A 12,250-nucleotide genomic window follows, 5' to 3' on the forward strand; every position below is an offset into this window, starting at 1 on the left:
CCCTGGGCTGTCTGCCAATATATGGTATGGCCCTCGATCGGGTCACAGGAATTCCCTGTGACGCGATCCAAGGGGCATCCCCCGCTTTCTCATTTTCCCCTGAATGCTGCAGTGGTGGTCAGCTTTGATCGCAGCATTCAGGAGAATAGCGGCGGAGATGAGAGGTTTCTCTGATCTCCACCCTTATAGAGCGGGGCTCCGGCTGTGTAATACAACCATTGTCCCGCACCTGACAACAAGTGCGCGCGCGGTCAGCATGAGGAGATGCGGCCAGTGCTGCACTAATGAGCGGCGGCGCAGGCACCGTAGACAGAACATGGGGGTGTTTTGCAGTACGCCTGCCATGTTCGATCTTCAGTGCCGCCTCTCATTAGTGCAGCGATGCCCCCATCGCATCATCCTGACAGCGCGCACTTGTTGTCATGAGCGTGGTAATAGTTGTATTACACGGCCTCAGCCCCGATCTCATACATTCATGTGTTACAATACTGAGCTGCCGCACAGCTTAGTATTGAAATACATGAAACAACGGTATCGAACCGTTAGGGCATGGCCACACGTGGCGGATTTCTGCAGACACTGTCCGCATCAATGCCGCACCTAATCCGGGTTGCGGATTACGGCTGCGGATCTGCCCAAAATGTGCAGAAAATTGATGCGGACTAGCTGCTGCGGACTGCGGGAAAAGTGCTTCCCTTCTCCCTATCAGTGCAGGATAGAGAGAAGGGACAGCACTTTCCCTAGTGAAAGTAAACGAATTTCATACTTACCGGCCGTTGTCTTGGTGACGCGTCCCTCTTTCGGCATCCAGCCCGACCTCCCTGGATGACGCGGCAGTCCATGTGACCGCTGCAGCCTGTGCTTGGCCTGTGATTGGCTGCAGCCGTCACTTAGACTGAAACGTCATCCTGGGAGGCCGGACTGGAGACAGAAGCAGGGAGTTCTCGGTAAGTATGAACTTCTATTTTTTTACAGAATGCTGTATATTGGGATCGGTAGTCACTGTCCCGGGTGCAGAAACAGTTACTGCGGATCGCTTAACTCTTTCAGCACCCTGGACAGTGACTATTTACAGACGTCTCCTAGCAACGCTCCCGTCATTACGGGAGCCCCATTGACTTCCTCAGTCTGGCTGTAGACCTAGAAATACATAGGTCCAGCCAGAATGAAGAAATGTCATGTCTAAAAAGCAAGACGCATCCGCAGCACACATAACATGTGCATGACAGCTGCGGACTTCATTGCGGAAATTAGAATCTCCATTGAAGTCAATGGAGATATTCCGCCATGAGTCCGCCACTGCTCCGCAACAGACAGAGCATGCTGCGGACACCAAATTCCGCTCCGCAGCCTATGCTCCGCAGCGGAATTTTACGCATCGTCTAAACGAACACTGCTAAATTAAAGTGGAAGTCAATGGAGAAACGGCTCCGCTGCGGATTAACGCTGCGGAGTGTCCGCAGCGGAATTTAAGTGAAATTCCGCCACGTGTGAACCCAGCCTTAGGGGATGCACAGTATCGAAACAGTATCGAAGTTTCGATGCATCGTGCATCCCGAATGCCATTAATATTGGTGCATTTTTATGCCTCCTACCGCCTTCCCTTGTGAAAGATAGTACCTAAAACACTTGCTAAATAATAAATGTGGCACACGTCTTGTGTTAAAAAATTTTGGCAACATTTTGGTGCTTTTGCTTATTAGGCATTCCCCTTTATATTTTTACTTTTACTTTTAAAGTAAAATTATATTTAAAAGAGGGATTTTTTAAATAGTATTTTACATTACTTTGCATGTATACACTTGTAATTTCTACTTTTTTTTTTTTTTTTGTTTATTTAGGTGGGCACCATTGACTTTTCTTTCTGTCTTAAGTATATACAGAAAAATGAAAGTGAGAAAAATTATGTACTATAATTTAATTTCTTTTCAATTACTAATTTTTGTTTAAAAATGAATGTTTAGGTCCAGATCACATGTAGTTTTTTGATGCGGAAACCGCATCGGTATCCGCGCCAAAAAGCGTTTAGCCGCTCACAGGGAAAAAAAGTGCCGTATTCTTTCTTGAAATGGGAGGTAGAAGAAACGTCATAAGCTGCATAATATGCCCTATCTTCTCCTTAATGGCCGTGGGCGAAAAAACGCTGCAAGAAAGTGCAGGCAGGTCAAAATTCCTGAAGGAATTTTGAAGCTGATTTTTTCTGCCTACAAAATACTCCGTGTGAACTAGGCCTTAAAGTGAATCTGTTAGATTTTTATGCTGCGGGAAGGAATAAAGCAGTGACAGACACACTAATTTCAGTGGTCTGTCACTTAATCGTGGTTTTTGAGGAAATATATCTTATCTTTACAGAGCGTGGCCAGCGTTGCAGGCCCGCAGTCCATTGATAATGATATTCGCTTTCCTCCCCGCCCTCCAGCAGCTGATTGACAGTTTTTTCCCTATTTCTGTGCATAGGTAGAAATGTGTCAATCAGCAGCTGGAGGGTTGTGGGGTGTCTTGAATATGATAAATATCAATGAGCTCCAGGCTTGCAGCGCAAAGTTAAGATGTAAGTTCTCAAAAACAATGAAATAACTGAGCATATCCTGGGGGACTAAGTTACGGTACCTTCTAGTACATAATTGCAAAACCCTCTAATGTGAGAAAGAAGGATGCACTTCAATTTATTATAATGAACAGATAGCCCATTTGGCCTGGAGTCTTGCAGTTCTTAAGAGCACTAATCGCTCCCTTCAACTCTTTATCAGATACATCTTTGTTTAGTTATTAGGTTGATGCAGTATTTAACCCCTTCCCGACATCCGCCGTATATATACGGCGCTGCCGGGAAGGTGTTCCCGCAAAGCGCAGTACAGTTACGGTGCAGTGATGGTGCGGGCTCAGGAGCAGAGCCGGCACCATCACCACGGGGTGATGGATGTATTATACAGCTGGCACCCTCCTGTAACTGCCAGGATTGGAGCTATTCTCCGATCCGGCAGATTAACCCCTCAGATGCTGCGCTCAATAGACCCGACCGGCAACCCAGTGACGCAATCGCTGGGTTGCTGTGGCAATCGGACGCCATAAAATGGCGTCCGAGTCTGCCTTGTACGGGAGCCAATGAGGACCCGCCTGTGGCGCGTCCTCATAAGCTTGCTGTCAGTGAATAACTGACAGCGCTAATACACTGCACTACGTATGTAAAACAATAAAATCACACACATTTCAAATAAAAAAGTTGTGGGTCTTAGAATATGTCGACACAGAAAACAAATGATTTTATAACAAAAAGTGATTTTATTGTGCAAAAGCTGCAATACATAAAAAAAAACTAGATAAATTTGGTATCGCCGTAATCGTATTGACCCGCAGAATAAAGCTAACATGTAATTTAGGGCACACTGTGGATGCCGAAAAAAAACCCCAGTAAAAAACTATTCCAGAATTGCTTGTTTTTGGTAATTTCCTTTACCAAAAAATGAAATAAAAAGTGATCAAAAAGACGTATGTGTTCTAAAATGGTACCAATAAAATCTGCAGCCCGTCTTGCAAAAAACAAGCCCGCACACCGCTCAATCAACTGAAAAACAAAAAAGTTATGGCGCTAGTAATGTGGTGATGAAAAAAATCTCAATGCCCAGGCCAGAGGGGAACATTCCTTCAGTTTCAGGGCCCTAGTATTTAGGAACTAGGAAAGGGAAGGGACATAGCACATCCGCTGGAAGCGAGCGCGCCCGTATTATACCAGCGCAACACTTTCCCAGTAATATTTCCCAAACTACGAAGGAGAAAAAGTCCCCAAAAGGTGCAGAGTGTTACAAAAGTGGGATAAGAAAAAAAACCGTTTATCAGTGTGACACCGGCCTGTGCATAACGGATGACTTCAGAGCGTAACACACATCTATGGATAATTGTATTATTTACCCCATTATTATACCCTCTTATTATGCCCTGATGTACTCCGCACAGATTACATACGTCCCCACATTATAAACTGAAATACCAGCAAAACCCCAAACAGAACTACTTCCAAGCAAAATCCATGCTCAAAATGGCGGTCTTTCCCTTCTTAGCCCTACAGTGTGCCCAAACAGCAATTTATGTCCACAAGTAAGGCATTACCATACCCGGGAGAACCCGCTTAACAATTTATGGGGTAAGATTCCCTAGGGTCACAACATATTGTGCGGTGAATGGGCAGATCAGTGGAGAAATTGCAATTTTCACTTTGCACCATCCACTGCGTATTCATTTCTGAAAAACACCTGTGGAGTCTAAATTCTCACTACACCCCTTGATAAATGCCTTTTGGGGTGTAGTTTCTAAAACGGGGTCACTTTTGTTTGGTACATCAGTGGTTTTGCAAATGCAACATGGCGTCCGCAAACCATTCCAGCAAAATCTACGCTCCAAAGGATAAATACCGCACCTTTTCTTCTGAATGCTCCCATATACGTAAACAGCTGATTATAACCACATATGAGGTGTTACCGTACTTGGGAGAAATGTCTTTACAAATGTTGGGGTGCTTTTTCTTCTCTATTCCTTGTAAAAATGAAAAATGTTGATCTAAAACGACATCTTGTTGGAAAAAAAAATGTTTTTTTCATTTTCATGGCTTAATTCTAATTAATTCAGCAAAAAACCTTTGGGATCAAAATTTTCACTATACCCCTAGATGATTCCTCAGGGGGTGCAGTTTCCCAAATGGAGTCACTTTTGGGGTGTTACCACTGTACTAGTACTACAGGGGCTCAGCAAATGTGACATGGTGCCCAGAAACCATTCCAAAATCCAAATGGTGCTCCTTACATTCTGAGTCCTACCTTGTGTCCAAACAGATGTTTGTGACCACATGTGGGGTATTGTTTTACTCGGGAGAAATTGCTTTACAAATGTTGCGGTGCTTTTTCTCCTTCAGTCCTTGTGGAAATGAAAAAAAAATACCTAAACCTACATTTTCTTTGAAAAAATGTAGATTTTAATTTTTACGGCCTACTTCCAATAAGTTCTGTAAAACACCTGTGGGGTCAGACTGCTCACTGTACCCCTAGATAATTTCCTCATGGGGTGTAGTTTCCAAAATGGGGTCACTTGTTGGGGGTTTCCATTGTTTTGTCCCCTCAAGGGCTTTGCAAATGCGACATGGCCTCCGCAAACCATTCCTGCTAAATTTGAGCTCCAAGAGCCAAATGGCGCTCTTTCCATTCTAAGCCCTGCTGTGTGTCCAAACAACCATTTATTACCACATGTGGGGTATTGTTTTACTCGGAAGAAATTTCTTTACAAATTTTATGGTGCTTTTTTTCCTTTAGTCCTTGTGGAAATGAAAAAAAATTAGCCAAACCTACATTTTATTTGAAAAAATGTAGATTTTCATTTTCACAGCCTACTTCCAAAAATTTCTGCAAAACAACTGTGGGGTCAAAATGCTCACTATACCCATAGATAATTTCCTCAAGGGGTATAGTTTCCAAAATGGGGTAACTTGTTGGCAGTTTCCACTGTTTTGTCACCTCAGGGGCTTTGCAAATGTGACATGGCCTCCGCAAACCATTCCTGCTAAATTTGAGCTCCAAGAGCCAAATGGCGCTCTTTCCCTTCAAAGCCCTGCCGTGTGTCCAAACAACCGTTTATTACCACATGTGGGGTATTGTTTTACTCGGGAGGAATTGCTCTACAAATGTTGTGGTGCTTTTTCTACTTTAGTTCTTTTGGAAATGAAAAACAATTAGCTAAACCTACATTTTATTTGAAAAAATGTAGATTTTCATTTTCATTGCGTAGTTCCAAAAATTTTTGCAAAAAAAACTGGCGGGTCAAAATGCTTGCTACATTCCTAAATAAGGGGTGTCGTTTCCCAAATGGGGTCACTTTTGGGGGGTTTCCACTGTTTTAGTTCCACAAGACCTGTTCAAAGCTGACATGGTGCCTAAAATATATTCTAAAATATATTCTAATAAAATATATTCTAATACTTCAGCCCAGTAGCACACTAAAGCCACATGTGGGATATTTCCTAAAACTGCAGAACCTGGGCAATCAATATTGAGTTGCATTTCTAGGGTAAAACCTTCTAGGGTACAAAAACAATGGACTTTGGAATTTCTGGAAAAAAATAATGAACTTTGTAAATTTCACCTCTACTTTGCCTTAATTCCTGCGCAATGTCTAAAGGGTTAAGAAACTTTCTAAATGCTGTTTTGAATACTTTGAGGGGTGCAGTTTTTAAAATGGGGTGACTTATTGGGGGTTTCTAATATATAAGGCCCTAAAAGTCACTTCACAACTGAACTGGCCCCTGTAAAAATAGCATTTTGAAATTTTCTTGAAAATGTGAGAAATTGCTGCTAAAGTTCTAATCCTTGTAACGTCCTAGAAAAAAAAAGTAAGTTAAAAAAACGATGCCAATCTAAAGTAGACATATGGGGGATGTTAGTTAGCAACATTTTTGTGTGGTATTACTATCTGTCTTACAAGCAGATACATTTAAATTGAGAAAAATGCAAATTTTTGAAATTTTTCGCTAAATTTTGGTGTTTTTCACAATTAAATACTGAATGTATCGGGCAAATTTTGCCAGTAACATAAAGTCCAATGTGTCACGAGAAAACAATCTCAGAATTGCTTGGATAGATAAAAGCATTCCGGAGTTATTACCACATAAAGTGAAACATGTCAGATTTGAAAAATGAGGCTCTGTCAGGAAGGTCAAAAGTGGCCAAAGAGGGAAGGGGTTAAAGAGGCTCTGTCAACACATTATAAGTGCCCTATTTTCTACATAATATGATTGGCGCTGTAATGTAGATTACAGCAGTGTTTTTTTTTAATTTAGAAAAATGATAATTTTTTACGACCTATTTTAGCTTTATGCTAATGGATTTCTTAATGCCCAACTGGCCGTGTTTTACTTTTGTCAGCGTCGTACATTTCTCTACATTCATTTACATAGCATATAGTGATCTTACTAGATCATTATATGCAGCCACATACACACACACACACACACACTAACGTTACTCAAGTGTGCTGAGAGTTAATAGACATCACTACCAACCAGAATGTGATGTCTATTCAGAATCCTGACACTTCGCTAACGTTTGTGTGTGATTTACAGCACAGCACATCGAGATCACGCTAGGCTGTCATTTACAGCGTAATCTCGCGAGATTACGCTTGCTGTTCTGTAAATGACACACAAACGTTAGCAAAGTGTCAGGATTCTGAATAGACATACACTTCTCTCCACAACGCCCACTTGGTCAAAAAGTAAAACACGCCCAGTTGGGCATTAAGAATGTCATTAGCATAAAGCTAGAATAGGTCGTAAAAAATTATCGTTTTTCTAAATAAAAAACACTGCTGTAATCTACATTACAGCGTCGATCACATTATGCAGAAGATATGGCACTTATAATGTGGTGACAGAGCCTCTTTAATGCAGGGAGCAAAAATAGGGAGAGAACCGGAGTAAAATTAACTGAGGAGTATGGGGGTGGGAGCAAAGTATAACTTCTGGCGAAACAGATCATCAATAATATTGGGGTCAGAAGATAGGCGCTTAGATGTAGTTTCTAAGTTGATAGACATTTTTGAAGCATTAACAAGCCCTTAACTTAGTAACTTAAAGTCTATTAGGCTTATTTGCTAGTCAATACAATTTTCTTTACATCCATTTTAGTGCTTTTTTAATTCGATGCAAATGTACTTAGTCTAGCTAGAGATTCAACAATTTGGCATCTATCAGCACTGACTGATGAGCTGTGCTTCGTGGCAAAGGCCAAGTTATGGGAGAAATCAGTGGGATTTATGCTAATGACTTTCTTAATCGACAACTGGGCGTGTTTTTACTTTTTTACCAAGTGGGCATTGTAAAGAAGTGTATGACGCTGACCAATCAGCATCATACACTTCTCTCCATTCATGTACTCGGCACATGTGCTGTCACTTACTCACACATTAACGGTACTGAAGTGTACGGAGAGTGAATAGACATTGCCTCCAGCCAGGACGCGATGTCTATTCACAATCCCGACACTTCGGTAACGTTTGTGTGGGAGTTAATGACAGCAAGCGTGATCGCGATGTGCTGGGCTGTAAGTCCCACACAAACGTTACCAAAGTGTCCGGATTGTGAATAGACATTGCGTCCTGGCTGGAGGTAATGTCTATTCATGTATGGAGAGAAGTGTATTACGCTGATTGGTCGGCGTCATACACTCCCCTTTACGTATAAAGCAAAACTAATGGGTATGTATAAGGCAACGGGTATAACTTTCAAAGAATAACCATATGAGTATGCAAAATAACCGTTTATTGAATACAAAAACACTACATAGAAGTTAAAAACATTTAAAATAGCATATTATATGCCATATACAAATCACTGAAGGAGGAATACCACCCTGATAAGTGGCTAGCAAATAGCTACCTCCTTACACTCACCTAAACCCCCAGAGCAGACATGCAATGCATTAATCTTGAAAAGAGTGTGTAAAAATGTTGCATCAGTTAGGCATCAGATCAGCATGTCCTATATCTCAGGCTATATGGGGGAAAATAGGGGAAAGAAACCCCACGCGTATCGCCACAAAGTGGCTTCCTCAGGGGTAAGTTTGCATGTGAACATTTAGTGTCTTTATGTAGAACAGCAAATGGAAAAAGTAATCAGAAGTGCAATGGCCTGCACTTGTGGACACACCTACCCCAACCTCCACGAGTGAGCTGGTGAGATAACCCAGCTGCCCTATTGCCGTGACTCTCTGCGCATGCGCCGAAGCCGCCACCATGTGCACCTGATGACGGACCCGGCGCACGCTCAGTACGCCCAGCAGGACTGCATTCGCCATGAAGATCAAGGCGAGTGGTTACTTAGTATGCGCACGCGCCGGCCCGCAACCATGACAACATGATGCAGTGAGCCGCGCGCGCGCATAACCAGGTCACCGGGAGGGGACTAGAGGCATGGGAAAAAGGAGGGCTGGGAGGTTGGAAAGCCAACATGTGTTGACAGCTATGGATAAGTCGCTACAAACTATCATACCCCATGACAACGGGTTACTATAATAAACATATAGGTTATCACATGTCAATGTGTTGGAACTTAGTCCAAGTTAGTTATCGAGTAATTATGCATAAATATTAAGCGTTCAATCTTCTAAGCATAATGATGAATACATCATGCTAATTACCTTTTATGCCAATATGTTGTTTATTTAATTTTACACAATTGAGGAGTATGATACATTTTCTGATGAAGAAAACAGTTTAACCAAAATTTGGACAATATATATGTGTAGAAAATATACGAGAGTGGGTATCAGATTATAATACAATATATTCTTTTTCTTTCTCTTTGTTTTTCCTCTTCTGTGTCCATATGTTCTCATATGATGCTCAACACCTCAGAACCGATCACTATACATAGATATGATCTAGAAGGAGAAAACATACTTAATAATTGATCTCAGACCTATGGCTTCAAGATGAACTACTATGCCTGTCATATAGCGATGCCAATAAATGACGTGCTATGTGATAATAATAAAATAAACATAAGTGACTTAGATCATTAAAACGTGAAAAATAAATGAGGGAAAGGATATAAAAATTATTATGTGAAATGTAAGAGACCTGAATAAATCATAATAAATATGAAGGTCATAATAAATGTGAACGAAAATATGTGATCTGTGCAAGTTGAACATAAGAAAAATCTATATGTAAAAATAAAAAATGACTCGTTATGTTTTATAGAAACCGGTAAATAGTAGTTCTTCATTTATGCCCCTAGGGGACATGCATTTTACATTGAAGATCCACCTTGCTTCATGTTGCAGAAGTCTGGGGACTATATTGCCCCCTCTAATGTTTGTCTGTATGTGTTCCAGACCGGTCACTTTAAGACTAGAAGTCTTACCTTTGTGTACTTGTAAAAAGTGTGAAGCCACCGAGGTCAGAATCTTGTTTTGTTTAATATCTCTTTCTGCCAATCTGATGGTTGATAGGTGATGTTGTATTCGTTTTCGTAGTTCTTGACTTGTCTGACCTATATAAACCTTGGGACAAGAACAGGTTATCGCATAAATGATATTTTTAGTTCGACAGTTAATGTATGACTTAAGTGGGTATTGCTTTTTGTCAACTGGATCTGTGAAAGTGTCACTGGATTTAACAAATTGACATATATTGCAATCCCCACATGCATATGAATCTATAAGTTTAGTTCCTCTACCTAGTCGTGTCGTCGGTCTTGAAAAATGACTTCTTGTTACCCTGTCCCCAAGATTGCGGGCTCTTCTTGCTGTTAGGAGAGGTCTCTCGGTGATGTGTGGTATAAGTTTGGGTTCACATAATAGAATGTTCCAATTACTATTTAATATTTTGGTGACATCTTGCCATTGACTGTTGTAGGCTGTTATGATCCTTGGCTTGTTGTCTTTTATCCGATGTTTGGGTGTGAATGTCTGGATTATTTTGCTCTTTGCTGCTTTTGAAAAAGCTTTCGAAATAACTTTTTATGGATATCCTCTTGATTTAAATCTTTCACTTAGATCCTTTGCATGAAATTTGAAATCTTGTTCCTCGCTACAGTTTCTCCTGATCCTCAGGAATTGTCCTGTTGGAATACCATTTTTCAAGTGTGGAGGGTGAAAACTTTGGTAATGGAGCAGATTATTAGTAGCTGTTTCTTTACGGTACAGTGTGGTCTTTACTTGAGGTCCGTGCATTTTGATTTTTAAGTCAAGGAACTCAACCATTTCCTTTGACATTTTGGCAGTGAGGCGTATATTCCATGGATTCTCATTAAGTTCTTCAATGAATGACCCGCATTCTTCTGCTGTCCCTGTCCAAAAAATTAGAATGTTATCTATATATCTTTGCCATTTAATGACATGCTGTTGAAAACTTATAGATGAATATACGTATGTCTCCTCCCACCAACCTAAAAAAAGGTTAGCGTAGGAGGGAGCACAACGTGCCCCCATAGCTGTGCCAGAAACTTGGCGATAAAATTTCCTATCAAACACAAAATAATTGTGTCCAAGGACAAATTCAAGAAGATCAAGCAAAAAGGAATCATGCTGTCTATTGGATGCCGTCTGCTGATTAAGGTGATGCATAACTGCTCTCAGTCCCAAATGATGCCTAATATTAGTATACAGGGATTCTACATCCAAGGATATAACCAGGGTGCCAAGGGGGACCTCCAAGTCATTCAATTGTTCTATAAGATGCATAGAATCCCTAGTATAGGATTTAAGTTGTAGTACCATGGGCTGTAAAAAATAATCTATATAAGTGCAGGCCTTTTCACAAAGGCTACCTATACCAGCTACAATTGGTCTACCTGGAGGATTAGTCAAAGATTTATGCACCTTGGGCACCAAATAAAATGTTGGTATAATAGGTTTCTCTGTTTTTAGATACTTACATTCATTGTTATTGATGGTACCATTATGGGATGCTGCATCAATAAGTAAATCCAATTTTTTCTCAAAGGTATCAGTTGGGTCAGATGGTAAAACCTGGTAAAAAGATGTATTAGTTAGTTGTTTTAACGCTTCTTGGGTATATTGTTCCGTGCCCCACAACACAATATTACCTCCTTTATCTGCTTCTTTGATGACAAATGTGTCATTTTCACTCAAGGAGGATAAAGCTAATCTCTCAGATTTTGTGAGGTTGTCCCGTTGATGTTTAGATATGTCCAAGTCCTGAATATCCTTAGACACTAATTCAAAAAAAATTTGTATTGGTGGACATAGCTTAAAAGACGGAGTATTTTGTGAGGGGGTTTTATAGGGAAATTTAAACTTACCTAGTTCTTCATTGCTCTCATTCTCTTTGAGTAGATCCAAAATATCTCGGAATACTTGTCTATCCTCCTCCGGTAAGGTGTCAATCATGGAGGGTTGATGATATAGTATTTTAAACATGAGTTGCATACAAAATAAATAGACATCCTTAGTTAGTTCGAATTTGTCTAGCCTTCTCGTGGGCGAAAAAGTGAGTCCTTTTTCTAGAACTGACCTTTCCAAAGGTGTTAGTGCATATGAGGTGAGGTTGATAATTTTTAATTGTTGTGTTACGGTGTTTTTCAAATTTGATGTTGCTTCGTAAAGTTCCGTTTGCTGCGTTTGGGGGACCATTCCCCGTGTCTCGGTCCTCTTTTTCTCACGTTTACCTCGCCTGGTCCTCTTTCGGTATCGCTGGTGTCCGTAGATAAAAAATCACTGGTAGATTCTTCAGCGATAAATGGTGC

The 12,250-nt window shown here is 40.8% G+C and overlaps 1 long non-coding RNA gene and 1 pseudogene across 1 annotated transcript; one reads left to right on the plus strand and one right to left on the minus strand.

Moving 5' to 3' along the window:
* The window catches only part of LOC142750372 (RUN and FYVE domain-containing protein 1-like), a 498,511-nt pseudogene that overhangs the window by 56,655 nt on the left and 429,606 nt on the right, over window positions 1-12,250 (plus strand).
* On the minus strand, window positions 9,349-10,306 carry LOC142751000 (uncharacterized). The gene is made up of 3 exons (XR_012882675.1): window positions 10,220-10,306; window positions 9,905-10,043; window positions 9,349-9,419 (listed from the first exon to the last, which is right to left on the minus strand). It is a non-coding gene; the product is annotated as an uncharacterized LOC142751000 (long non-coding RNA).

Source organism: Rhinoderma darwinii, chromosome 3, assembly GCF_050947455.1.
Source record: "Rhinoderma darwinii isolate aRhiDar2 chromosome 3, aRhiDar2.hap1, whole genome shotgun sequence".
NCBI lineage: Eukaryota > Metazoa > Chordata > Amphibia > Anura > Rhinodermatidae > Rhinoderma > Rhinoderma darwinii.